The following is a 25,915-nucleotide window of genomic DNA, read 5'->3' on the forward strand; positions in this document are numbered from 1 at the left end:
CTCCAGATATTTCTACCGATCACCATGCCATTTTCGTGTTAAAAACATGATTTGTCTTCATTATTATTGCATTTATTTGCTAATAATTACAAAAGTAGTCACGTGACATGCATCATTTTTTTCATTTTCCAATGTGGTAAAACTTACGTGGAAAGAGTAATCATCATGATAGTTGTGCTGTAAAAATCAAAGCAAGATCGCAATAAATTCTATTGCTCTTTACAGCTTTTTATCGTTTCCAATCAGCCACGCCTGTAATTTCAGGTATTTTTGTTGATAGGCGATGTATGTTGAAATAGAAAGTGAGCTCATTAAAATGCATGATATTACCAATATAGCTGAATTCTCGTTCTATTTGTTTAAATGTCGCTATCATCACTAATATCATATGAGGACATCCACGACTAAAATTTCGGATTATTTGGGCGATAATAACCCATTATAACCCAATGTTGCTTCTAAGCAATATCAAAAATGTACACGTTTTACGCTGTAGTCAGGAAAGATTTAAACTACGTGTTGTTTTGTCCTGTGTAGCTAAATGACGAAATATATGGCTGCCACAAAAATTATGATTGAGTAGAAAATATTGACATTTTTATGATGAGAAAGCTTGAAATTTAATTTCTCTTAGAAGCAGCTCTGGCTTACAAAAGGTTAACGACAATTGTATTCCAACGGTGTTTTGGAATCCCACTATTGTAGGTGCATAGTCGCTTTCATTACTTTCACCATATGCATCCACTTACGGCTAAAATGTCGGATTATTTCGGTGAAAGTAATTTCTGCGAAATATATAGTGGACAACTTTATTACCCCTTTGTATTGAACACCCGCTGCTGTTGATTAATATTCGCTATCAATACCATAATCACATCCAGTCAACCACGCAGAGTAATTCAAAATACGAGGGTGGTTTGATAATTCCGTGACTGTTTGAATAAATATTTTTTCGGCAAAAAGGTGTTTTATTTCTGAAAATAAACTCCTTTTACCCCGATACATTTAGTTCAACGTTTTTCCATTTTTTCAAAATTATGGCATTTACCAAGGTACGAATATTTCGTGCACGGTCACGAGAGGGTGAAAATACGCGTTCGATTTGCATCTGCAAACATCGCCGAACACTTCTTTGAAGAGTTCATGCGGCTGCGCTTATACTCGATGTGGACAATCGCGGCACCCATCGACCGGATATTTTATTCATATCCAAATATTCGTGTAAAATATGGCATAAGCGCTCATTTGAGATGCCTACAGCATCGGCCATCTCACGAACATTCATTCTTTGAACACCCAACATTCATTACATGGATTTTATCGATGATTTCTGGCGTCAAGACCTCTGTCAGGCGTCCTAATCGTTCGACGTTATTTGTGCTGATACGACCACAACGGAATTCAGTAAACCACTTCTTTATCATTGGAAATTGTGGGGCAGAGCAGATGGTGCAGCTTTGTATTTATCAAACCTTTCCTTGGTTCCGGCGACAGTTTTTATGCCCCAAAAATAATGTTTACTTAGTGCACAAAATTAACTTTTCCCATGATCATTAAAATTCACAAGTTTGTCTGCTGTAAAAGGCTGCCAAACGCAAACTAAGTGACTTAAATAGCTCAATATTCTACAGCTGTTTACTAATACATAGCAAATTAAGGTAGTTTTGTTTTATTTCTCATTTCTACGAGAGAAATGCAAAAAGCCACGGACTTATAAAACAACGCTCGTACGATGGTGACAGTTATTGCAACGAAAAAGAAAGTTTATTTGAATATACTTTGATTCTCCATTTTATTTTTTTGAAACCCTTGCTTTGAAACCTCCATGACGCTGAATGAAGTATGCAATCAAATAAAATAGGGATTATCGATTATAAGTATGGGTTATATTGGACCGATTGCCAAGAATTAGTGTTCAGGGCATATCTCAGATGAAATGGATCCATCATTGAGGAATTTTACATTCTAACCCTCTCCTACCGTACATCCATGATGTGGGCGTCCAATTTAGGAGCAATAAGACCTGAGACATGATGCGAATATCTGATGAGATATGCTGATTCCTGAAGTGAAGTATATGTTCAGTTTGATTCGTGGTTATCTTCATATTTTGTCGGTGTCTATTTCTGAAAACATTCATCCCTCGCATAAAATATCCTTATTATGCCCTATTACATACTAATACCCTGAATTATGGCAAAAAAAGTGAAGTTGTTTATAAGGATTAAATGTAAATACGGATGAACAATTCCATTTGAAGGTGAACAAGCGAATCCTTTCGTTCCAAGAATATGAGCTTACATTAAAGTGAGAATCAGCTTCGTGGTTTTCGTCACCAAGGTATTCATTCGGCAAGATATATCCAACGTCATATGACTTCAAGATGCTCCCCATTAAATTTGCGTAGGATACGTAGAAAGCGGTTGAGGAAGTTGTGCATTAAGAATAATCAGTGAATTTCCTCTATTACATTAAGATGAGCTGATAATGCCTTCTTGAGCAGTCTCCAGCCAGCATTCATTTAAAAACATACGTTAGCATCTAACTTATTGCTAGAAAGTACCATGTGCCACGCACTCAAATTTGGTGGCCTTGGAAGCCTCGTGGTTGACTCAATTAACTTTGGCGAAATAATCAAACAACTTCTTGACTTGAACATCGCTTTAGGCCATTTTTAAACTGTTGTTTAATTTGAATTATAAACTAAATATAGTGTGAGTTTCGTTGGCAGACAATGCTGTGATAGAATATCTTTTATCTGTACATTACATTCTTTTTCTTTTGAGAATTCCTCTCTACGTTGGAAATGGGCTCAATCCATTTCATTTTGAATGACTCCACTTATAGGCTACTTTTATTTGTGACGAAAATTCTTTTTTGCAGTAATTTTTCGTATAACTATTGATCACTATAAGAAAGGTTTGAGAAAATGCAGTTGGAATGATTGGCGATGTAATTAGCAATGCTATTTTTCGTATTGATCCAAAAGTAATATTTGCATAAGGCTATTTCTGCTAAAATGGATCAATGCGACAAAAACGGATGACAATAATAGAGCCTGTGATTCCTACTGTAATTTCACAAATACTTTTTACTGCGTACAGCCATGTTTTACTACATTTTTTCCGCAGCTAGACGCCAAGGTAGCCAGGAATGAAGCCGATCGTATTCTTTTCTTTGCATGGGCCCTCTCAGATAACATCCCAAGAATAGTTCGGCAGTATCTCGATTTGAAGGTGGTTGGACTTTTTTATATCGCACCGTGCGTCGCAAAATCGATTGGTCTAATGAAAATGCCGGACTGAAACCAGTTATAACCTTCGTGAGACGAGAAAAAAAAACATTTATCTCCCTTCCTTTTATCCTCATGAGTAAATGTGCCACGTGCTGAATTCTGTGTGGGTCGCTCTCTGTGATTGGCTTAGAGTCGGTTACCTTCGGTGAATCCCTATTTATTGTCCCCGAGGCGCCCACCCTCACAAAATATCTACGATCCTGTTTCATTTTCCGGAAGCATTCGCCAACAATTCTTATCATGATTATATTTAGGCCTCCATCTTTCGTGGGGCGGTAACTGACGTCGCGCTGCGGAGTCCGAAAAAAGGCGGACTCAAATCACTTCTTTCGGCCTTCTTGAAACTCATTTAACCAACATGGGTGATATAGTAATATATTTGGGGTATCCAGAATCACAGTTAATTTTTTAATGAAATGAATTTTATTTTTAAGCTTAGATGCAAGTTTAAAATACCGCTGTTTCTCACGGAAACGACCTGAATCAGTTCTGAAAATTACGTCTTTAAATATAATGCGGACAATTTAACCGTCAGAAAAATTAGATAGATATCGAATCGATAATGCCGTGATCTCAGTATTCAAGTAACAATGAGAAGTAATGTAGAAGTTAACAGTGGAAAGGGATCATTTTTTCATTAAAATACGTATAAATGTCGTATTATAAAATAGTTTCGTGGAGAGCCGCCGATATTTACACTGGTGACCAAAGAGATAAGTGCTATAAAAATATGCCATTAGTAAAGAATTCAGCAGCAAGGTCCTGCAAATGAGCGAACGAAATGGTATTCAAGTTGCTCTTCGCGTTGAAGAGATTCAGGGAAAGTTTAATAATACGTTTATTCTTATGTCTCATTGGATAGCACCACAGCAACGTGGAATTGTACTATTTCAAATCTTTATTACATTCTCTCATTCCACGATCTTAAATGTGTGGAACGGCTAGTGCATTAAATCCCTCCACACTTCCACTCTACCCTTAAATCTGCGATCATTCTCCGGAAGCGCTCTCTCATCCTCGCCAGCGATTCTTATCGTTATTATATTTAGCCTCCTTTCGTCTTCTTGTGCTGTGACGTCGATTCCATCCCCAATCCTATACACCTGTCGCGTGGAACGAGGCAAGTGCGCTTATATTTTAACCAATTCAAAGGATTTCTAATGACCCTGAATGCGTTACTAAAACGCTATTAAGTTAGAAAAAAGACTCTACACCTACGAGCATGACCGCACGAGGGCGCTTGGCACGGGATGATTTCAGACCATGATGCAGCCACTCGTTCGCTGGGCTGCGATACGCGCTCGGATTAAAAACTAGGAGAGGATGCTAAGGATGTGAACATGATACCATGATAATAAAAATTAGGTAAAAATTTGGTATTAGAAAAACGAAAAGTTAGCGAACTAAGTTATTCATGCATGGATTATAACATGCCAAAATTATTGCAGATTGATAGTGCTTACAAATGTAATAAGCTATTAACTACACATATAGAAACTATTTGCCCTAGTTCGAGTCAGGCTATCCTACAGCTTAATCGGCGAAACGATTGTGACACGGAAAAATAAAAAAATATATCTTAAATCTGTCGGTCCTGCCGAATACGTTGGTTGCCTTGCACCTACTAACCACCGTCACAGTAAATAATGGATTGCATCAATGATATACTACTGAAAGGTCATATCCATAGAATAAATGAATAAAATGTATTAATTACGACTTTATAATATGTTAATCATTCATTAAATCAAATTAGGCTGGAAATCACTAGAGGAGGTTGCGCTCTTGGCTTAGATTGCTTGAGCAATTGAGAATAGATAACTTTCCGAGCAACACGAATGACGTCATATCAGAATCCCGCTGAATTTACAGGTCCGAAAAAAACATAAATTATGAGAGATATTTGCCGAACGAATAGGAATTCGTTTTTCCCCCGAACCATAAAGGACTTCATTGAATACCAGTCGTGACTTAGTTAGAGATTTCCTTTTCATTTGTTAACGACAGGGGGTCCTAACATCCCCCACCATGCGCCTAATGTGACGGCTTGCGAGAAAGTATACAGCTGAAATAACAACAAAATAACTGGATAAATAATAAAATCCCCTCCGATGCCAATGATTCCTAAACGTGGTTTCCCAAGGTAAACGGGTGATTTCCAATAATTTTTTCTTGCCTAAATCGAAAGATTATTACTCCGGGGGTAGGTACATACTTCATGTTTTAAGATTTTCAAATAACGATATCTATTTTTCGTGATTAAATGAAGAGTGAAAATTTTCAAGCGCGCGAAAAAGCGACGGCTAAGTATGGTCGTGTCCCAATCCACGGTTATGCGCCCTTCGTGCCCTTGCTGACGTCACGTTCAGGAAGTGACGTCAGGTAAGGGTCGTCCCAATACGCTCAGTGCAAGGGTCTGAAGGGCGTGTGGAGTTAAGGGCACGAAGGGTACGAGAAAGGTACCTACGTGCCCTTCAGCGGTCGACGCGACGGAAGGATCGGAGATAACTACGCCGGCTGAATGGATTAACCACTTAAGATTGTTCATGCCTGTTTAAGTGAATGTTGTTTAAACAAATGAACGGAAGTTTTCGTGATAATTATGTGGATGAAAGCGTAATATGCGGACAAGTGTCAGTTCCATAAAGGTTGGCGTCAAGGGAATGGCTAGTTCATTCATGTCATCTTAACTAAATAATGCTGTTGCATAATTTAAAGGGATAATTGTAATTCGTAGCATGAGTTGCACAAATAATAAATGAAGTTACAATCCTTAAATGTGTCTTACGTCCTATGTGCTCTCGCTTTCGTGCTATTGAAGGTTAGGTTGCTGTTTTATTGCTTCAAAGCATAGGTTACCCGCCGCTGTATATAAGGTACGTATTTGGCAAAAATAAGCAATATTTATCGGCATGATGTGAAGTGCAACCTCAACATCATATTATTTCCCGTTACTTATATCCCCATCTCCGAACCATTTGCTATCATATTGTAATTGTTTGTCCGACTCAATTTAGCATCAACCTCGGTATTGACATTAGGATTCTTGCATAATATTGCTTAGGTTACCTACGTAGGTGCAGGTAATATTAGTTCTTCCGTATCATATGCATCCATTTTTGTGAACGGGAAGGTTATAAAGATTTTTAATTTTAGTCTGTTGGCAATTGCAGCTCAAAGAAATTGTTACCAGAAGGAATTAATTCCACAAATTCGATATTTCAGAAGGTTTTCTTTCAGTACCTCCGAAACGTGTTATCTCTTCATTCAAGTCGACCTAGATTAAACTATTTATCGTAATAAAAAGAATCTTAAGTTAAGATTGTAATCGTAAATGTGTGTGGATATGTTTAAACAAGTTTTTCGTGAATGTGAATGAAGCATGCATTCACCTAATCCCTCCGCTGCGTGTATTCTCATTTTGTTCCATAAAGCATCAGCTTGTGTCGATGCAGGGCTTGTGGTACGAGGCATTGGCATGGTATTAGTAGGTTCTTGAGTATGCCTAGCTAACGATCAAGATTACCTTTTGTAATTAGCTGATCGTTATATTAAAACTACTTCAATCAAGTGGAGTGGTTTCTGGAGGTAGTGGTACAACGACTGTGGTACTGGTTCATGAAAAGTTATTTCATTATATCACATAATTCCCGTCTAGCCATAATTAAGTGGTAGTGCCAGTACTCTTTAACCTCATCATGGTCCGAAAAATCATATGTATATAACCTTAACGACACCTAAACAATCTTTTTATTACTCTGAGGAATTCTATTCACGTGATAAACATTAGTAAATATTTTATATATACGACTTAATCTAAACACTAATGAAGCAGCATATGCAGGCTTCTTGCTATTTTTTATTTAATCATTATCTTCTTACATTGATAAGAACCATTTTGTAACAATTATTACAATAAAAACCATTTATTATGGTTGTGTTAGCATAAAATCAGAATTTTTGGAAACCGTAGCTCATTTGTTTATGATTCGCAAAATGACCAATTCCATCTTTGGCGCTGGCGTCGGTTCGAAGAGCACGAAGGGCGCAAGGTGCCCCAAGGGCGGGTAGGGCACAGGGCGCAGGGTGCACCCTTCTGGATTGGGACACGGCCTATGAATGCTTGGAAAAGCCCGTGTGACGTCTGGCCGCTGCTATGTGAGGTGACCTTGGGGCGAGACTATGAGCGCCAATTCGATGCAGGCTGCTAGCAGGTAGCAGAGTAGGTACCCTGCTGGCAGGTAGCGCTTGGCTTAAATAAGGATTATTAATACCTTATCAAACGAAGAAAACTTTCCGACCTTAGCCAGTTTTAATAGGTGATTATTAAGACATGTTTCCCTGAGCTCTGTGCCACATGCATGCATTGGTAATCTCAGACGATGTAAAACTCCTATCCACTCGTATAGAAACGAGGTTCCTGTGACGTCACGTGGAGTGGCATCGCATGGGCACCAATCTGGCCTTTTTCAAATGAAGATAAAAATTGACCATTGCCATTCGTCTAAACCGGTATTTCTAAAACCAAATAATTTGAATATTATGAATACACTAATGGTGGGTTGCGAATCGCAATCAATGCCTTTCGTTTTCTTTGATGAAGGAAACTACCCTCTTGGTCCTTAGAGCTCTACTTCCGAATTCGGCCGGTTGATGGCGTATTACGTGTTTGGATTCTCGAAGGTGTGGGTATTCTCGAAATGAGCTCAGTCAACCCTTCAGGTTCATTGGCTAGATCGCCACCACTCAATCCTTCGTCAATGCTTCAGTGGCTGGATGGTAAGTCTTTGAGTGGATTAAGTTTTCTTTTTTATACGAATTTTACCAACTTTAATGGAAATACTTGAATATGTCCCGATAAAAATAAGTCAATTTACAAGTATCGAGTAATTAAATTGATTCAAATTCTGCTCAGGAGTTGATTTAGTACTTACCTACAAATTTGTATTATGATTGATGCTTCCGATCATCAATTCTTTGCTCAATCACCAATATCACGTTTGACTTTATCTGTACTCCACGCGAATATTTCATATTATTAAGAATCCAATTTCAAAGCTTAATAATAATAATGTTTGCATAATTACTTTTCCGCTAAATTTCGTTTTCCGCACGATATTTCTCACCGCCAAGCATGCACATAGGTACTTAACAAAGACCAAACCAATGTTTGGAAGAGAAATATTATTTTCAAGTATAATGCTTAGAGGTGGAATTTGCTGTGCCAAAAATAAAGTTAAATGGAACAGCACGAATACTACAGATATAAGAACTATGGACGATGCCATTTAATTTCAAGTTGTGACGTGGTTAAACATACCAATGGTATCACTTACCCGGCTACATCTCCTTTACTGATAAGGTGTCCTTTGCTGTACCTAATCTCCTGAATAGTACCTAACTATACTTTAAAAATATTGATGTTCTACTTTTGCGAGGTATCCACTCGTCTAGGATAATCCTTCAAATCTCAATTCCATCACGATCTTTTCCGGAATTCTTTTCGTTAACTCAACACTAGTTATTGGATTTCCGCAAGGGCCCGCGCTCTTCAATTGGAGGTTTGATTGGCCGGAGAAAACGTCATTTCCGCTAGCCTTACTGCCTGGTTACTCTGAATTGGACTCGATTTGGTTCTGTTACGCCTCATGAAGTTCTCTCGCTTCAATTTATCCCGAAAGTAGGTTTGTCCTAGGAGAAAATTTTATTTCTCCACTGGTGTCCAATTCGGTGGGGTTCAGTTCGTTATTGCAGTTCGGAGTTCAATATACTAACGCTGATTATCTTTCTGATGAGCCCGTCTCTTCAATGATTTCCAATTCTTCACAATTGATTATTTCATTGTGAAGAAACTGCGATGCTTCCTCAATGCCATGTGTTGTGGCGCCAAGGAGGAGAGATATGACATAGCTCGCATCGGCATCTACGGTTTAGATCAAGATTGGAATGGCGAAAACATATATCACGCGACGAATCTGATGGGTCTGATTGGCTTACTAGGACGACAGCATTTGTTTTCATGTTGCTTATTTCGGTTGGACATTCCATGCACACAATGAAGGAAATCTAAAAATATCATAAAAGCAAATTAGGAGGTATTCTGTGAAAACACCACTTTATAGATACCATGCTCGTGTACATATCATACCTCAAAGCTAAATTTTTAAGTGCGTAAATGTAAAATACCTCATGCATAGGGAAAGCTACATGAACTTTACTTGATACTTTTACGTACTGAAGGTAATGATTGTAACTAAAGAAATAAACTAACCCAATGTAGGCAAAAAGGTGCTCATTGAGGTGGCGTACTTTATGCCTCTTAAATACTTGAGAAAAAATAAAAAAATAATAAAACGTGCCTGTTACACCGCGATCCTCTAAATACGCTCGAGTGAGGACGCCAGTCGTTAAATAAATCAAAGGACAGGAAATGCGTGCATTGATTTCCACCTAGCATTTTTTTAAGTCCTTTATCGTAAATTGGGGAAAAAACAAATTTCACACATCTATCCGTTCCTCAAAATATATCTCTTGATTTATTGTATTTGTCGGACTTAGAAATATTTTGAGGTTCTAATATCATGTTATCCGGTTGCACTGATATTCCAAAAATATTCATAGTTTCCCACTGAAAGATATCCTTCATCTATTCATAACTACTCAAGCAAACTAAGACGAGCAGGTAGCTTTCGAACATCTAACGCCTCCCAGATTAATTCGCGCTAAAGATATGTACCTAATACTTTCTGTTGACTCTTGGCAGTTTTTGACGAATCACATTCCTTACTTTTGAATTTTATTAAGCTCATAGATTTAGTTTTTCTGCACTGGATCCCATATGCTCGCTGCATTTTCAAGTTGAGGCTGGACGAGTGCGGAATAGCATCTCTCTTTTACTTTTCCTGATCGATGGAATGGCTCCCAAAAATTAAATACTGAATTAAAATTGATTGTTTGAGGGGTAACTTTCTGAAAGCGATTCATTGTTAAAATTAAAAAGAAGAGATTTGTGATTTCCCATGATGATGACGTCTAAAATGTTTAAACTAGTGGTCGTGTAACTTTGTGAATAAATATTAATGTGAAAGCACAAAGTTCTTCTTTTTAATTTTAAAATACTGAATCGATTTAGGCGTCTCTTGGTGTAAACTCATTCTGACGGCATTTAAAATAAAAAGACTTCGTACATCCCACCCAATGCAATGTGATACACTGACGCACTGAGTTATCGGTTGGTTTGTTACTGCATTGTGTGGAATACAAGCAGTTCTTTTCTTCTATCTAACTCATAATGTATAATAATCTACATTTTTATGCAGTACTTGCGCAATATTTGAATTTTATGAATAGTATTTTTCCAGTAAATCTAGTAATTTGGAATGTTTCGCTATTGAGAGTATATTATTATTATCTCATGACATCAGTTATTTTCTCCACTCACTCAAGTGTTGAAATCACTCACCCAAAAGTAGTGCCTACCCGAAGGAGTGGACATTTAACGCTCAAAGCCTTCGTTTTTTCCAATTTCAAGTACCTCACGGCGTCGTAAAGATTCACGGTCCCGTTGTCATAAAGCAATTTCCCGAAGCAATTACCGCCGCTGACGACAGATGTGATGTAAAAATTTACTCCTCCAAAGTGCCATCGAGCGGAAAAATTGAGAATGACGCCTTTGGGGAGAATATCGGCTGATCGGGAGCAAATTTCATCATGGTCAGAGACGATCCAATGAAATTCCTATCGAGCGATATATTATATAGACCACCCCAGTCTACGGGCGAGATAATTTCACTTCGAAAGTTTGAAATACGATTTTTTATTTTATTCTTTTGAAATTTTATTTTATGAAAATGTTTACTATTCATTAAATAATTATAAAATGATTTATCATGAGTCACAGTATGTAGACATTCAAGTTGTTTAGTTTGTATTATTTTTCGAGTAAATATCTAATTTTCTACTTTCTATGCTGTGAATAGTTTTCTGATATTTCTTTTTCATTTTCCAGGAATAAGAGTATTCGTCGTGTGATAGCTTTTTAATTTCTATGTATATTAGCATGCTAAAAAAGAAAAAATTCTAATTGCGTAATTCTTTCTTTAGTTGTTTGGCTAGTAGGGTAATCGATAGGTATTCATTATTTTGAAGCGGAATTTTAGTGTAAACTTCGAACTTACTGTTGGATTGTTACGTGAACTGGTAGTGAAATAATATGGACTTGATAGGCTAATGATGCGGGTGCAGAGACCCACCTAGCATTCATTGATCTCCTTTGTAGTTCGGGGAAAAGTGAATTCCTATTAGAATAATAGAAAACGTTTATTTCATTTATGTGTGTTTATTTCTATGGATATTGAAAGGCAAATATTTCTTAACTTCCAACACCTTTCATTTGTACTTAATTGCATATATATTTAATATTGACATTAATATTATTAAAATTACGTTATAAAGAGATTTGCTCGTGGAATTTTGTCACTCCACAAAATGAAATTCCATGGAATTCCAATTCTCAATTCTTGAATAGAATCTTGATATTGCCAATTTTATCCGTGGTTCGAGGTAACCGTGCAATATCTCTGTTAGGCTTCTAAATGTATTTCCTTTTAGAAATATTTCTCCTTTATGACTTAAATACATCTCAGATTATTTAAAAGAGAGGTATTTTTGTCTGAGTGTTTAGCAGGGGTGTCATTAATGATTTCCCTCATGAACTGTAGTGATTATGAAATATTTTGCTACTAAAATACATTGGTATTCAGTAATAATTTTGGCTTTAGATCATTTATTGGAAGATTATATCGTCGCTCATGATTACCATTCGCTGTCTCCACTGCTATTGGCTTTTCAAAATGAATTTTTTATAATCAGGGTCTTGATTAATCAAGGGAATGTTATTATGTTGTGGAACCTAAACGATCATGAAATGTTCTTCTTAATGGGATTTGTGACTGTGCTGATAACGACTATTAGTATTAGCTTTAAAGTTAACCATGAAAGTTTACCTTATTATGTACGCATTTATTTAAAAAATTCATGCGGCATTGGTTGTAATATTATCTGCACCATGATGAGGGTCAAATGCGTTCAATGTTTTTCACTCATTGGTTCTTACGCATCAATATAATTTGAAAGATTTTCTGTAGTTTTCTTCATCGCACATAAGAATTTACGACAAAAACTTAAAATTAATCTCTTCAGTAATGTGATATTTAATGCAGCGCCACCTTTGGCCTCTTCTTCGCAGCCCTTACTATTCCTTTTGAATTCCTCTGCTAAAACTTCGCTCATGTGCAGTGGCCTATCTATGGGGGCTAAGGGGACCCCCCCCCCTTGAGTATCCAATTTACACTAGATAGAATGGTATTATTCCGACCCCCACTACTGCTGGAATTTCAACTCCCACTTAGCCCCCCCTTGTCCCCCCCTGGATCCGCCACTGCTCGTGTGTACATTTAAAGGGTTTCCTTTACGATATGGGTCCCTTTAATATGAACAAGAGCGATTTTCGTCGTCTCCTTATTCCTACGAAATTGAAATATTTAAATATCATATCGCTTCATCAATTATGATATTTATTTACTCCAACATAATTATTGCGAGTGGCAACGATAGCAATACGGTTAGGTGCGGACCCCTGAAATTTTCAATCCCCGCCACCATGCGCCACTATTCTCAATCTGACGAATAAAAAAGGGTATTGGGCTATAATAAATATGAGTCTTAGAATATTAGAATTCGCTTTTCATTATTTTGTCATAGTTTCATTAATCACATTCCTATCCCTAATATTTCAGTCATTTATGGGACTCATTACCATAAAAATACTCTACAATTTAGTAAAATGTGTAGTTTTTACTTTTGAACAAAGTGCATTTACTGCTCCCTTTTTTCCCTACCTTCATCCTCTTTAAAAACCTTGCCCGACTCCAATCTCATAGATTAAGCTGGCCTCCATGCCATGCTTTGACCAAAATCTCTGTAATCAAGAGTCTCGGTGGAACCATCTAAATATATCAGGCGTTCGTTCTACTCCTGAACATTTTTACAGCTCGTTGCTTCTTCTCGCGACTTCACCGTTCCGCGCGCCGTGAGGACGTTGGGATGACGACGCTCGAAAGACAAGGAGTCTCTATTCGTTTTTCATCCGAGGTCCCTCGGGTGAAATATTGCTGGCTGGTTAGGGATCATCAGTCAGTAATAAAATTTGCGACAGCACTCCCCTCTGGCGTTAACTCTTCTCCCCTGGGCATTTCGTCTCCATGGGAACTTCACTGTCATCAGCATCCTGCATCCTTGCATTTGCGGTCACCGCGTTTTTGAGGCTGTTTGCTTCATTACTCCTTCTAATAGACGATTTTCCTCGTTTCATTTCTTCCTAAGGATCCTCCTCCCGCCCCCCAATATCCCCCCCCCCCGCCCGACCCCCGAAACTGTTCTGCGCAGTAATGGCACTTGGAAGCTCTGTTGATCGTGCTTCTTTGAGTTCATGGGGTGGCTCCCTCGCCCAGCCACAATTATCCAGGGCAGGAGGTGATCTCATGTAGTTATTATGCCTTCTGAGAATACGTCAAGTTAAAGAGCTTGAAATGCCCATCGTGACAAATGGAGTTCAGGAAATCGAATCCATAATTTTTATATAGTTCAGATATTATGTAGTGGCGTGTGTTGGCGTTTACTACGGCAATGGAATAACTTTTCACTTGTAACAAATACCTCCAAAAAAAGCGTCCGAATATAATTATAATGAAATATTACCGAATTAGAGTTGCAACCAAAATATTCTCTCATTGTGAGACGAGTAGAGTGATGGAAATTTCCATCTCTCGCGGTTTACGTCGCAATTGCTTGGAACCTTGTTGCATTAACTTCATTATCATTTGAAATGACGCTTAAGTAAGAAACTACGATGATTGTAACGGCGAGTAATCGCAGGGACTAATCAGTTTCTTCCAGGGAGGTTGTAAACATCATGGAGGCACTGTTTCCGAGTTTTTGACTAGGTCAAAGTTCCGCCATCTTAGTTTGGCAATTTTTGGACTCAGTCTCTGACTGATATTTTGAGGAGGCTAAGTTTTGTTCTGAAAATGAACTACATTAAGTGAAAAATGCATAATCATTAGTATTTCGCCGGCGATTGTAATCGGATTTTTCCTATTGCTCGCGATACTTCTATTTATGTTTAAACTCTGTGTCTGTAGGCCACTTTACTGGTGGGGATATCTTTGAGAATATACATTATTATTAGGGTAATTTTTAGATTTCCGATGGCTATAATAAGATTAAATACCAGCATAAGTGCAGGTGAATGACTAGTTTACTATCCTAAAATTTTATTTTCAGCTGAGCTGAATGTAAAACGTAACCATGGTGATTAATAATATGTTTTTCCTGGGAAAAGATGTCTGAGTCATAACTACGCGAAGCCTACCAATGAATTAAGAAAAAAACCTCTACATTTTGCATTCCATAGGTTATTTTAATGTATTAACGAGTTATGACCAAAAACTTCACCAGATAGCGAGCGTTGACCATGGCATGGGATTGTCAATGTTTTGGTCGAAGTGGGCGTGGCTTGTCTTACCCAAGCACCCCCATTCCTGAAACACTTCGCTCCCAGTGGTGCACCCTCCAGATATTTGCAACCTCCTTGGTTTCTTCCCATAAATGACCATTGCCTGCCTGTCATACCTTTAATCCATCGATTATATGATACTTAAATAAACTCGTTTTTTTCAGTAATTTTTTTGCGAATACACTAACTGTAAGCTACGTTATTCCTCTAGGCTTCGTTTCATAACTACCTGTTCATTGAATACCAAAGGTCACGGAGCATTTTCGGCCCCTCCCTGATTAGCCCCACCCACGCCACCTCCACCACGGTCACTTCCAGCGATTGCTTCACGTTGCTTGGTTACTATACCATTGGTTAAAAAGTTTCCCGCGGTTTTAGCGGCACCACTTATTCTTACGGATAAAATCCGACTCTTAATATTGTTGTAGTATGTTATTTAATTTGGTGTGCACTTAAGGATCGATTAATTTTCAGTGTTTATCTTCTAGGATGATGCCACCCTCATAAGAAAGGTTTTCACAGAACATAAGAAAATGCAAGGAGAGCGAAAAAAATTTATAATTACGAATTAATTTCCACAGAGCAATGAACCACGGTATAGGCTAATTCTTAGCAGCACACTTTCAAGATTGAAAATTAAATGAAAGAATTTGCTATTATGCTACACTTTCCTTATTGGGCATGGCCATAATAACATTCAACAATAGAGAACTTCGGATTTCTTCAAAGAGCACAGGTGTCGCCACTCCGTTTTCAGGGAATCTTTTTTGACCCTTAGAAACTAAAGTGATTGACTTAAAAGACTTCACTAATTACGGAAAAAATTAGAATATATGCGCACCTACGCGCTAGCTTTGTCATGTGTATTTTTTTCACCTCGATGCGTGGGAGTAGCTTAATGTGCTTTTTAATCCAGAATTATATTCAGAAATAATTCAGAACCTTGCGAAGAATCCCGGGTCATCAACCAGGATTAGCCTTACTTTGGGTCCCTTCAGCCCTCACGAAGGTTCTTGTTTGGTTACATCTATGCGTGAGTGCGTGTGTGAGTTGGGCCATTTCAGTTGAAAGGCCAGGGTTCGGTCCCCATTGCGGTGAAACGATCCCCTTACAGCACACCAACACAGTGAGTAATTGTTACAAGGTGGACGAGCGTCGGCAGATACTATTTTTTGGTATCTATTGTTCTTTGCTGCTGACCGAATGGTCCCGGGTTCAAACCCCAGATGAAGCCATCTGAAACCCACAGACAAAATCCTCGTGGCCGTGGGAAGGAAACTGCCCCTCCCTACCCTGAATGTGCCCAAGTATTTCTCTGGGATGATTTTAGCCCTCACTTGTCCTAAATAACCTTCAGTCTGAACCAATGAAGGAGTGAATGTTCGTGTATATTTCGACAAAAATCGTAATCAGCGACCCCAAACACCTGTAATTAGTCCACTTTGGTTTCGATTGATTGGCTAATATCGCACTTTTTAGCATTTTGAACCTCTGTGCGGCGTTCCGCGCGATGTAAATCCGTGAGCGTGACGTTGCGTGGCGTCACCGCCAACATTTACTACGCGTCGCTGCGCAGGCCTACTCTTGAGCGGTTGCGAGGGAACCTCCTCTTGCGATTACGACCGATCGCCCCCCCCCCCCAGTCACGTGACATCCTCGCTTCGGACAATTCCCAGGCTTATTTATGGCTTGGCCGATGGGTCCGCGGTGGTTTCGGCACATTAAGTGGGGCCACGGGCCGATTGCATCGACGCAGCCAATGAGCGCCTTAGCAGATGGAGCGCGAGAGCCTCCCTCCCCCCCCCCCTCCCCTCAGCAGACACGGAAAGGACGCGATGCTCAACTACCCGTTCATCCATTATTTCATTTAGCGTGGAATCATTATACAGCCCAGAACATGTTTATATAAATTTGATTTTAAATGATTGATTAAATAATTAAATTCCAAAACAACTATACAAAACAACGTATAATTCACAAAAAAAATTAAAAAGTGAGATACGATGCAATGCATGCTCTGAAATGACAGCCGTAGACAGAGTGGCAATTTGTGGAGGAAGGAAAGGAGTGAAGCATAGGCGTACCCAGCGAGGGGCAGGAGGGGGGCAGCTGCCCCCTCCCTATAAACAAAAATAGCAAAAGTTTTTAAGCAAAATCAGTACTGAATTAAAACGAAAGCATTCAACAAATTTTCTTTAAACCCACGGAATATGATATTTATAAGTATAAGATATGAAACTAAAATAAAACTATTTTTTCAAGGAAATACTCTCATAAAATAATAAAATGCTGTTTTAATTTTCTTAAAATGTTGGCTTCATTCACCTAAAATGTCAATACTTGGCTTGCCCCCCCCCCACCCTCTAGACCATGGTTTGCCCTCTCTAGTTATGATCCTGAGTACGCCTTTGGAGTGAACGGAAATCTGCTGCTTGCGAATGATTTTACGTTAGAGGAAAATGTTTTTATAGATTTTACATTAATAACTTTAATATCGGCCAGTTAGTTTCGTTGCTGTGCGGCATCGTCAGGTTCAAGGACAGGAGAAGCATGACCTTATATTCATTGAGTCACTATGGGTGAAAGGCAGACCAAGGTGAGGAAGTTAGGAAGGAGGGCTTGGTTGTCTTTGAGTCATACAATAATACAAAATGGGAGGCACACAATGCTACTACTGTTCGTGTGATCTTAACTTACCTTTACTGCTCGTGGGAAAAACAAATTCCTACACTTATCGGCTTGGAAAAATGTCTCCGTGTTGCTATGAACAATATATTTTCTTAATTTCTCAAGAAATATAATCTGTTTACCATTTATTTTGAATCACTTGAATACCAATCACTTGAATTTGTGGGCTTAATAATACTTGTCTTCCTGATGTACTTTCAGAGTGCCAACGATTGGTCCGCCGTTGGTGACTGATGATTGAGTAGCTCCGAAGTAGTAGTACCGAATTGGCCGCCGCCGGTTTGTAATTCTTGCGGCGCTAGTGGGCGCATACCCCGAATGATAAAGGTGCGAATAGCATATAGCCAACGGTATGGCCTCATGTGAATCCTTCGCTGAAAGTCACGCCTTACGAGTCTCCATCCGGTTGTGTCATCACGTTTAACTCGGTTTCCAAGTGATAATTGGAAGTATAACTTGGTCTCTAACCGAATATTCTGCATCCATTGTCAGCCGTGCTGGTTGTCAATTAAATCGTTGGTCGATAGGACGCCGACTGATCTTAGCTTTTGGAAATAAAACACTATTAAAGTGCATTGCCATTTAAAATATCATCATTAATATCAAGAGTCAACCATCCGAAGATTGAGTTGATGCCGCTCTCCTCACAATGCTCCAATCGGCTAATCTTTCAACACCAACTTCTGATTTACATCTTTATCTATTTATCTCGTTCGTGGTCAGCCTCTAACAATTCTTCCCTTTTGCCTTTACTTCATCGTGAATATTCATTAGATTACCGTGTCTCAAGTTGAGACTGATTAAATACTTTTTAAGGTTTATTCAAGATTTCAAAAGACCTCTCTTCTCTCCAACACTTCAAAGAACTTCCATTTGATCTTCGCCATTCTTCTATATCGCCATATTTCGATATCTTCCAGTCTTGTTTTCTCCGATGCTCCCATCTTACATCCGTCAATGCCATAAAGAAGCATGCTCCCGATGTAAGTTGTAAAAAATTGCTTCTCAACTTCACAGCTTACATTCTCAACTATCAGGACCTCTGTTTATGAGGAATTCCCTCTTCGTTTCGGCTATTCTAGAGGCTATTTCCTTCCAGCATCATTTATCGTTGGTCCCTCGGCTACTCATTTAGAAGACTTCCGTCACCTCCGCTTCTATATGGATTCCTAGTTTCTGGTTAAATTAAAAAGTATGTATTGCATAAGAAATCATTTAAGTGTAGTGATGCATCTCCTCATCCGATTCTGTTGTTGTGCTATGGTATGGTTTGGCATTTGGATAAGTCGATCGAGAAGTCAGTAGGAGTAATTTGTGCTGTAGGTAAGGGCAGTGCCGGGAGGATGGAGAGAAACCCGGGAGAGAAAGCCTGCTTTTACGGAAATGCGCCAATTGCTTAACGTCCTATCAGACGGACGGAGTTGCGTACTAGAAGTGCCCTCCTCAGAGTACAGAAGCAGAGGAGAAGAGAGTTTATCTTTTAGTTATTTCCACCACGACTGCGACGGAATTCGAACCCAGGCTAACGGAGTTGGAAGCTGACCACCTCGCCATCACACAAACCCGCACCCCTTGGAGTTCTTAGGCAGTTAGTGCTGAGTCTTTAAAGAATGACTGCTCACTGTCTAGAATTATTTGTTGTGCATTTTTAAAATTCCGATGACAGGAAATTGTAATGGCAATTAAAGCTAGAAGGAAAAATGTCCCGAAACAGGATTTTCAATTGTCTAAGGCAACCATCAACGGGGAGGAGAACAGGTGTGAAGTCACCGGTGGGTAAATAAACAATCGGCAAAAAAAACAAAATCAGAATCAGCAATCAATAACAACAACCGACAATCGAAAAAGCTGTCTCGGGGAATTTTATCTTTCTAATTAACATTGGAATTTCGAGAATCTGTCTTCGGAAATTTCCACCTCTTTCAATTAGTAGCTCAACTTAATTATTACGATTTACGGGACAATAATAATCTGTGAATCACGTACATGTGATCACTATGACGATCAATATATATTTTTATGTTGTTAAAACGAAACAACAAAGTAATACCATTAAAAATTTGATGCTTTTGTTACGAATTTCTTACGGTGATTATGCACTGGTTTGTTCAAATATGGAATTATATATTTGGTATATTTGGCCTCAGCAAGACTAGTAGATGATATGGAGTGATAGAGGATCGTTGTAGAGGTCTACCCTTCCCATTTTTTTGTGAAACTGATTTTTTATAGTGTCCAAGTTTCTACTGACAAAAGTGTAAAAGTATTATTAAAAACCTTTTAAATTGTTACCCACGAAGTGCTTTATTTCAATTAGGGAAGTATGAGAAGCTTTCAAAATGAGCAACTTAAAGTTAATTTTACTTCAAAGGCTATGCACAACATTTACTAACACTATTTGCATTGTCGGTCAAAAGGAGGATTTTACAGTAGTTTACTCTTTCAAGCTATTGAAATCCCTTTTGTCTAAATGTGGAACTATTAAATGAAAGGATCTTTTGGTTGGCCGCTTATTTTTTAGATTCATTCAGTCATTAATTCACTGTAGAATATGGTGCAAAAGCCTAAGGAAAAATAAGTGCTCGCAGTGTTTTATTGGAAGAAAGCTGAAGGTGTGAAAAATGTATATTCTCCCTTTGGAAAATGGGTGCACATTAACGAGATATCACATCACGTGATCGTCGTAGATGGATATTTTTCCGGGAAATTAAATTCAATTTTGCATGGGAAAATTGCAAATAAACATGCACGTAATGAAAAGAGCCACCGTGGAGTGTAAAATGGAATAAAAATAGCAGGAGAAAACAATTTATGTCGTACAAAATATTATTTCTTCAAGCGATAAGGATTCTAGCTCATCCTACGAACATCAATAACGTTTTTTCTTCTACGCTTCTGACTCTTCGCCCACGTGGTCTATTTTCGCAAACTCGTTCAGAAAATGGCTGGTATATCCAGCATTATATTTTTTTATGACCGTGTCCCATTGTCTGGTGTTGGGGGAAGAAGCGGGGTGTTTGTGAATGGAGGTCTCCTCGGATTGGACGAGCGATCGGAAGGGAATGGGGTGGAGGAAAAAAAGAGGGAGAAAGACGTAGTTATCTGAAATTTACGGCGGGTGGACCTCAAAAGGAGGAAGACCTCATCTCTAGGGGAGAGGCGGCTGCAAAAACGGCTCCTCCTAAACCACCCCTATCTTAATTTCTCCTCCTAAACCACCCCTATCTTAATTTCTCCTCCGCGCAATCTCCGCCGGCCATGCACATTTTTTACGCGCCACGATCCTCTTCAGATTTCAAGTCGCTTCTTCCCCTTATCTCAATGCCTCGGCTGTACACATGTGAACGCACATACTACCCCAATGCAAGCGCCTTAATAGGCGTGTGGCGGGGGGTGTCAGGACTCCAGCCATTTACAAATGAAGAAGTGCGCATACGTAATCCCGCATAATAGCTGTATTTATTAAAGTCTTTTATTTATTTTTTATTTTTTGGAGGAAAGTGAATTCCCATACCTATCCGTTATTTACAGCGATGCAGACATTTTAGAAAATCGATAAAAATGTGTCCAAAGTGGCAATATTAATTGAGCGTTTACGAAACGTAATGGTATTATTAAGTCCCGTCACTGTCAGCAGATGCTGTAGTTTCACGGTAAAATGTCAGAGTGCTTGAAGGACCAGTTGTGAAGCCGTACGAACTAGGTTGATTAGCTATTAGAATCGGTTAACGCAGTCACCCGAAGACTTGAAATAGCATTAAATGACGATAATTCATCGAATTACAGCGATGCATGTGCAATAGCGGCTGTGTATACTAATGTCTACGGCATTCCTCTCAGTGCAATTAAGGATCAAGATAGAGGTAATATTCATTTACAAGTACACATCAGCCCGCAAACCGCCTCAACAGGTGTGTGGCGAGAGGTTTTCGGACATCAGCCATTTTTCTTTAAGATAAGAAAAAAAATGAGCGAAAACTTCCACTTTCGTTTCCCAACTGTGGGAGCATATTGTGTCTCGCAGCGAGTTAATATGAGATTGCTTAATGATGGAACATGATACACACTATTTGGGAAACTTAGTGTATAGAGGGAGTTAGCAGAGTTGAAAATTCAATTGTAGCTGTAATAAAACCTGAGTAGAATTGAAGTATAAATAATGGGGGTGTTGACTCTCCAAAGAAGAAGAAATCGGAGGGGTAGGAATGGGTGAGGAATATGGGAAAAATATCCAGAATTGTAAAAACAGTATATATGCCCGGATAATATCAGGGTATCTAAGAAAAAGTCTGGTTTCTGGAAAGGAAAGAGGATGGTTTCTGAAAGATATTGAAATTCATGTGATTAAATGTTAATCCGGGTTTCAGCAGCTCATTGACATTTCCTATGGTGCTATTTCTTGTGGCGATTGTGTGTGTGTATTGGTGTAATTGTGGATTGGGGAGTCGATGGAAGAGAAGCAGGTATGAAATGGGGATAGTATGTAGGATAGGAAGTACGGGGTAAATGAAGGAAATGAGAAAATGACACTCATTATAAACGCGTTTGAGAAGAAGGATGTGTATGTGGCGTTGGAGGATTAGCTGAGGGGCCGACGGTTATAAAACAAGTGAGCAGTGGGCTGCCATGAGGGGGGGGGGGGAATGGGTGCAGACAAATGATTACCGAAAGTGTTTCCTAGGCTCTTGACTTGGGATTTATTTCGAAAGCAATTTAAGTATCCAAATATTTTTGTGCCATAATGATTTCTATTTCACATATATATGGTAATGATGACCAATTTTTCCTGTGCTTAAACTTGCCTTGCTGCTTAGATAATTTTGTTAGTCTGTGCAGCCATACGTATCAAATAGCAATTCAACCATGGGAGTCCTCTTCTGTGTTGTCTAACTTCAGTCTGTTGGAGCTGATAACTAATGGGTGTTATGCTTTTTGTTAATTAGCGTCATTATGGTACTCATTTTTAATTCAATTTTTCTGTTAACGTAAATCATTATTTCATTTATCAACTCAAAAATGCTTTAAAAGCGTAGCATACGGCTTTTGAAAGTTGGTGTTTGTAAAACTCTCTTACTAGCATTGTTTAGTTGTGCGTTGAAACATACATTCTCAACGATTTTGAAATCACCATTTTTAAATATTTTTAGGAACATCAGTTATTTCCTTTCTGTTCCGTTGGGGTCGTAAGGTGTTGCAATTTTTATTTCGTTGTCCTGTTGTGTCGACGCCCACAGTGACCTCTATCGCTTACTTTCCTCGAATCGCGTGACCTCAGCCCATAAACCAAGGGCTTAATTTTCATATGCATTAAGCGACAGATTCCTGGTAAATTGTTTCTGACTCGCCAACGCCTACGGTTCAACATACTTTGCAAGATTGACTCGCTCCCTTGGCATTAATTCACCTTATCCTCATTTTAGTATTCCCCTTGGGTGTGTGACTATGCATTTGAACAATTAATGGCTTAGTAGTGGTGGTAGCTTAAAATCGGTATCCGGTCGGGGTAAAACTTAATCACGGACTCAATAATATCTTCGGATGACGTTTCCTCGTTAAATGGATGAGGGATATTGGGGCCATCGCGACCAAGGTTCTTATTCCCATTTCGTCGGTAAATCTATGGAGTGAATTGAAAATGCAAGGGTTCTAATGTCATCTCATGCGGTGGATTGAGGCCCCTTCTCATGCCTAAGGCCCACAATATTCGCTGCGAGATGGATTCCAATGGATTCCTAGAGTTTAATGTCTCGGAAAATAACTTTAAAGGGTAAAGTATGAGACGCTTTGTCGGGGTAAAAAGGCAAAAAAAGAACTATATCGCTTGTGATGAGAACTGTGAACCCTTTCGTGGATTGTATTTTGGGTTCTATAGATATCTATCTCACATTCAATACTATTTTTATTTCTCAGAGTTATTCTGCGTGGCAGTTACATTACCATATCCTTTTATACTTTCTCCCCTTTTAATGGAAGTTTTCGTAACATTTGCTTTGTTCGTATAGTTATTATCTTTTTCATTAGCTTAATAACATTTGAATGCAGCAGCAATGGAAATAGGCGTGAAAAAATCAATTGGCTGGCTGGGATTCAAACCCGGATCTCCCGATCGCCAGTTAGCTTGGGGAATACGACGAAATCGCTCTTCAATTGTCAGCACACGGAATTGCGATGGACCATTTTCTCACGACCCCAAGCTAACCGAAATTTTGCATTGAAATTCATAAAAATTCGTCTTCTCAGAATGTCAATCATTTTATTAGTAATACCGTGACCGAGGGTTCAACTCAGTGCCAGACTGCATTATTTCGGGATTAATAAACTCTCTCATGACATTGTAGGCCGCTGGAACCACTGGAGACTCGGAGGCTGGGATTTAGAATGATAGAGCAATTGGAAATGGATATATTTTAGAGCGACACGTAGAACATCATGTTATAACCCCACTACATTTCCAGGTACTACAAAAACGATAAATTACAAGTGATATTATTTGTACTGATGGATAAGAAAATTCGTATTTTCCCCGAGCGATAAAGGACTTAAATAAATGCTAGGCGGAATTAATATGTGGATTTCCTTTTCATATGCTATCGGGTGGTCTCCTGATGCCCCCTGCCACACTCCTTTTGAGGTGGCTTGTGGAATAGTATGTAGATGCTCACGTGTATTCTTACGTTTTTTTCTTACTCATAACGCTACTATTCTGGTGATATTTACGTGAAAGGAATTCTTAATCGCAGACAATTTTTTCGATAATCGTCGTAACTGTTAGGCATGAACCCTTAGGTAACGCATATGCATTTTGAATGAACTTTGAACTTTAAAAAGTAGTTACGACGATACCAGACATGTTGCTTTGATTGTTTTTACGAATGAGAACTGAGTTTCGTCAAATAGTTTTTTTTATGGTGAAGAGCCGAAGTGATTCTTAGGCTTGTGGATTTACTGCTGAAATGATTCGTATCAAAACTTTGCTGTCGGAAACTGTTCTCATTTGAAACTCATGGTTTCGATTATACATAATTTTGGGTGTCACTTATGTGTTTTATTTGTAGTTCGCAATATCATGAATAATAGTTGCCATTTAATGTACTTTTTTTTAGGGTAATGTAAGGTTAAGAGGTGTTTTTCCATTATTTCAATATTTTCATTCGGGCTGTTACCTATTCAAACAATCGAAATTTGCACTCATGCAATTGAAGATGCAAAGTAATTTTATCCATCAATTGTAATGTGAAGTAAAAATCTGAAGTCTTTGCGCTCTCAGTTATGAAAAAATTAACATAATTGATGGGGGAGGGGAAATAATTATCTACATCTACATATTACAGCGTATGAGGGCTCAGGGGAACCCTTCGAGGATACAACACAGCGGGGCCAGGAACCAAGCCAGTGGCTTATACGCCCGATCACCCGGGGAGGGGCTGGAGAGGAAGGGAAAAGGAGAGAGGCGCCGCCGCGATAGGAGCCCGACGACGCCTCTGGGAGAGGAAAAGTGCGGAAGAAACGGGAGAGGGAGAAACACATCAACGCTATAGAAGCGAAGAGGGTCCTACTAAAAAGCGAAACCAGGCAAAGCCAGTAGTGTGCCAGCGATTTTAGAGGGTTTTTCTATGAGGAAGAAAAATCCATCAATCAAATATCTACATACTACACTGTGAGCTGCCTCAATAGGCGTGTGGTGGGGGTTGTAAGGACAGCAGCCGTTTACAAAACGGAAATGCTATTACTAGGTTCCGCCAAGCATTAATTACAATTCCTTCATTGTTCGAGAAAAAAAAATTAATTCCTTTACCTATCTGTTCGGAAAAATGTCTCTATTAATGTATCGTTTCTGTCGGACGTGGAAATATATTCGGGTTCTATTATGGTGTTCTCCGTGTCGCTCTTAAAGATACCTATTCTCCGTCGTTCAAGCAATATAAGCCTAGCGCGCTATTTTCGAGCCTTTAGCGGCTCCCAGCCTAATTTTTTACACCTCAATGTTACGTTTTCTGTACGCCCGTAGAAGTTTATGACGAATCGCGCAGATTTCTTTTCAAGTTTTTTTTTAAGTTCACAGATTAATTCTCTCTGTGTCGGATCACATAAATGCGCCAATTATCTGCAATCAGTCCGTTAATCCTTATTGATGATATTGACGTTGGCTTAAAGAAAAGATATTTAATCATCAATTCAAGAAAACATAACTTAGAAAATATAATAGAAATATGAGATCAAAGACGTTTTTGCCCTAAAAATATTTCAAGACTAGTCCTAAAAATCACTTTAAACAACACTTTTAACGTTCCTGTGGACCAATTTTTGCCTTCGTATGGCTGCACTTACAATTCTGACGCGCTGCTATTCATATTGCG

At 38.8% G+C, this 25,915-nt stretch overlaps 1 protein-coding gene across 1 annotated transcript in view; it reads right to left on the reverse strand.

The window, feature by feature from the left end:
• The window catches only part of LOC124166779 (sex peptide receptor), a 749,439-nt gene that overhangs the window by 376,186 nt on the left and 347,338 nt on the right, over positions 1-25,915 (reverse strand). The gene's annotated exons all lie outside the window — the stretch shown is intronic.

This window comes from Ischnura elegans, chromosome 10 (assembly GCF_921293095.1).
Source record: "Ischnura elegans chromosome 10, ioIscEleg1.1, whole genome shotgun sequence".
Lineage (NCBI taxonomy): Eukaryota > Metazoa > Arthropoda > Insecta > Odonata > Coenagrionidae > Ischnura > Ischnura elegans.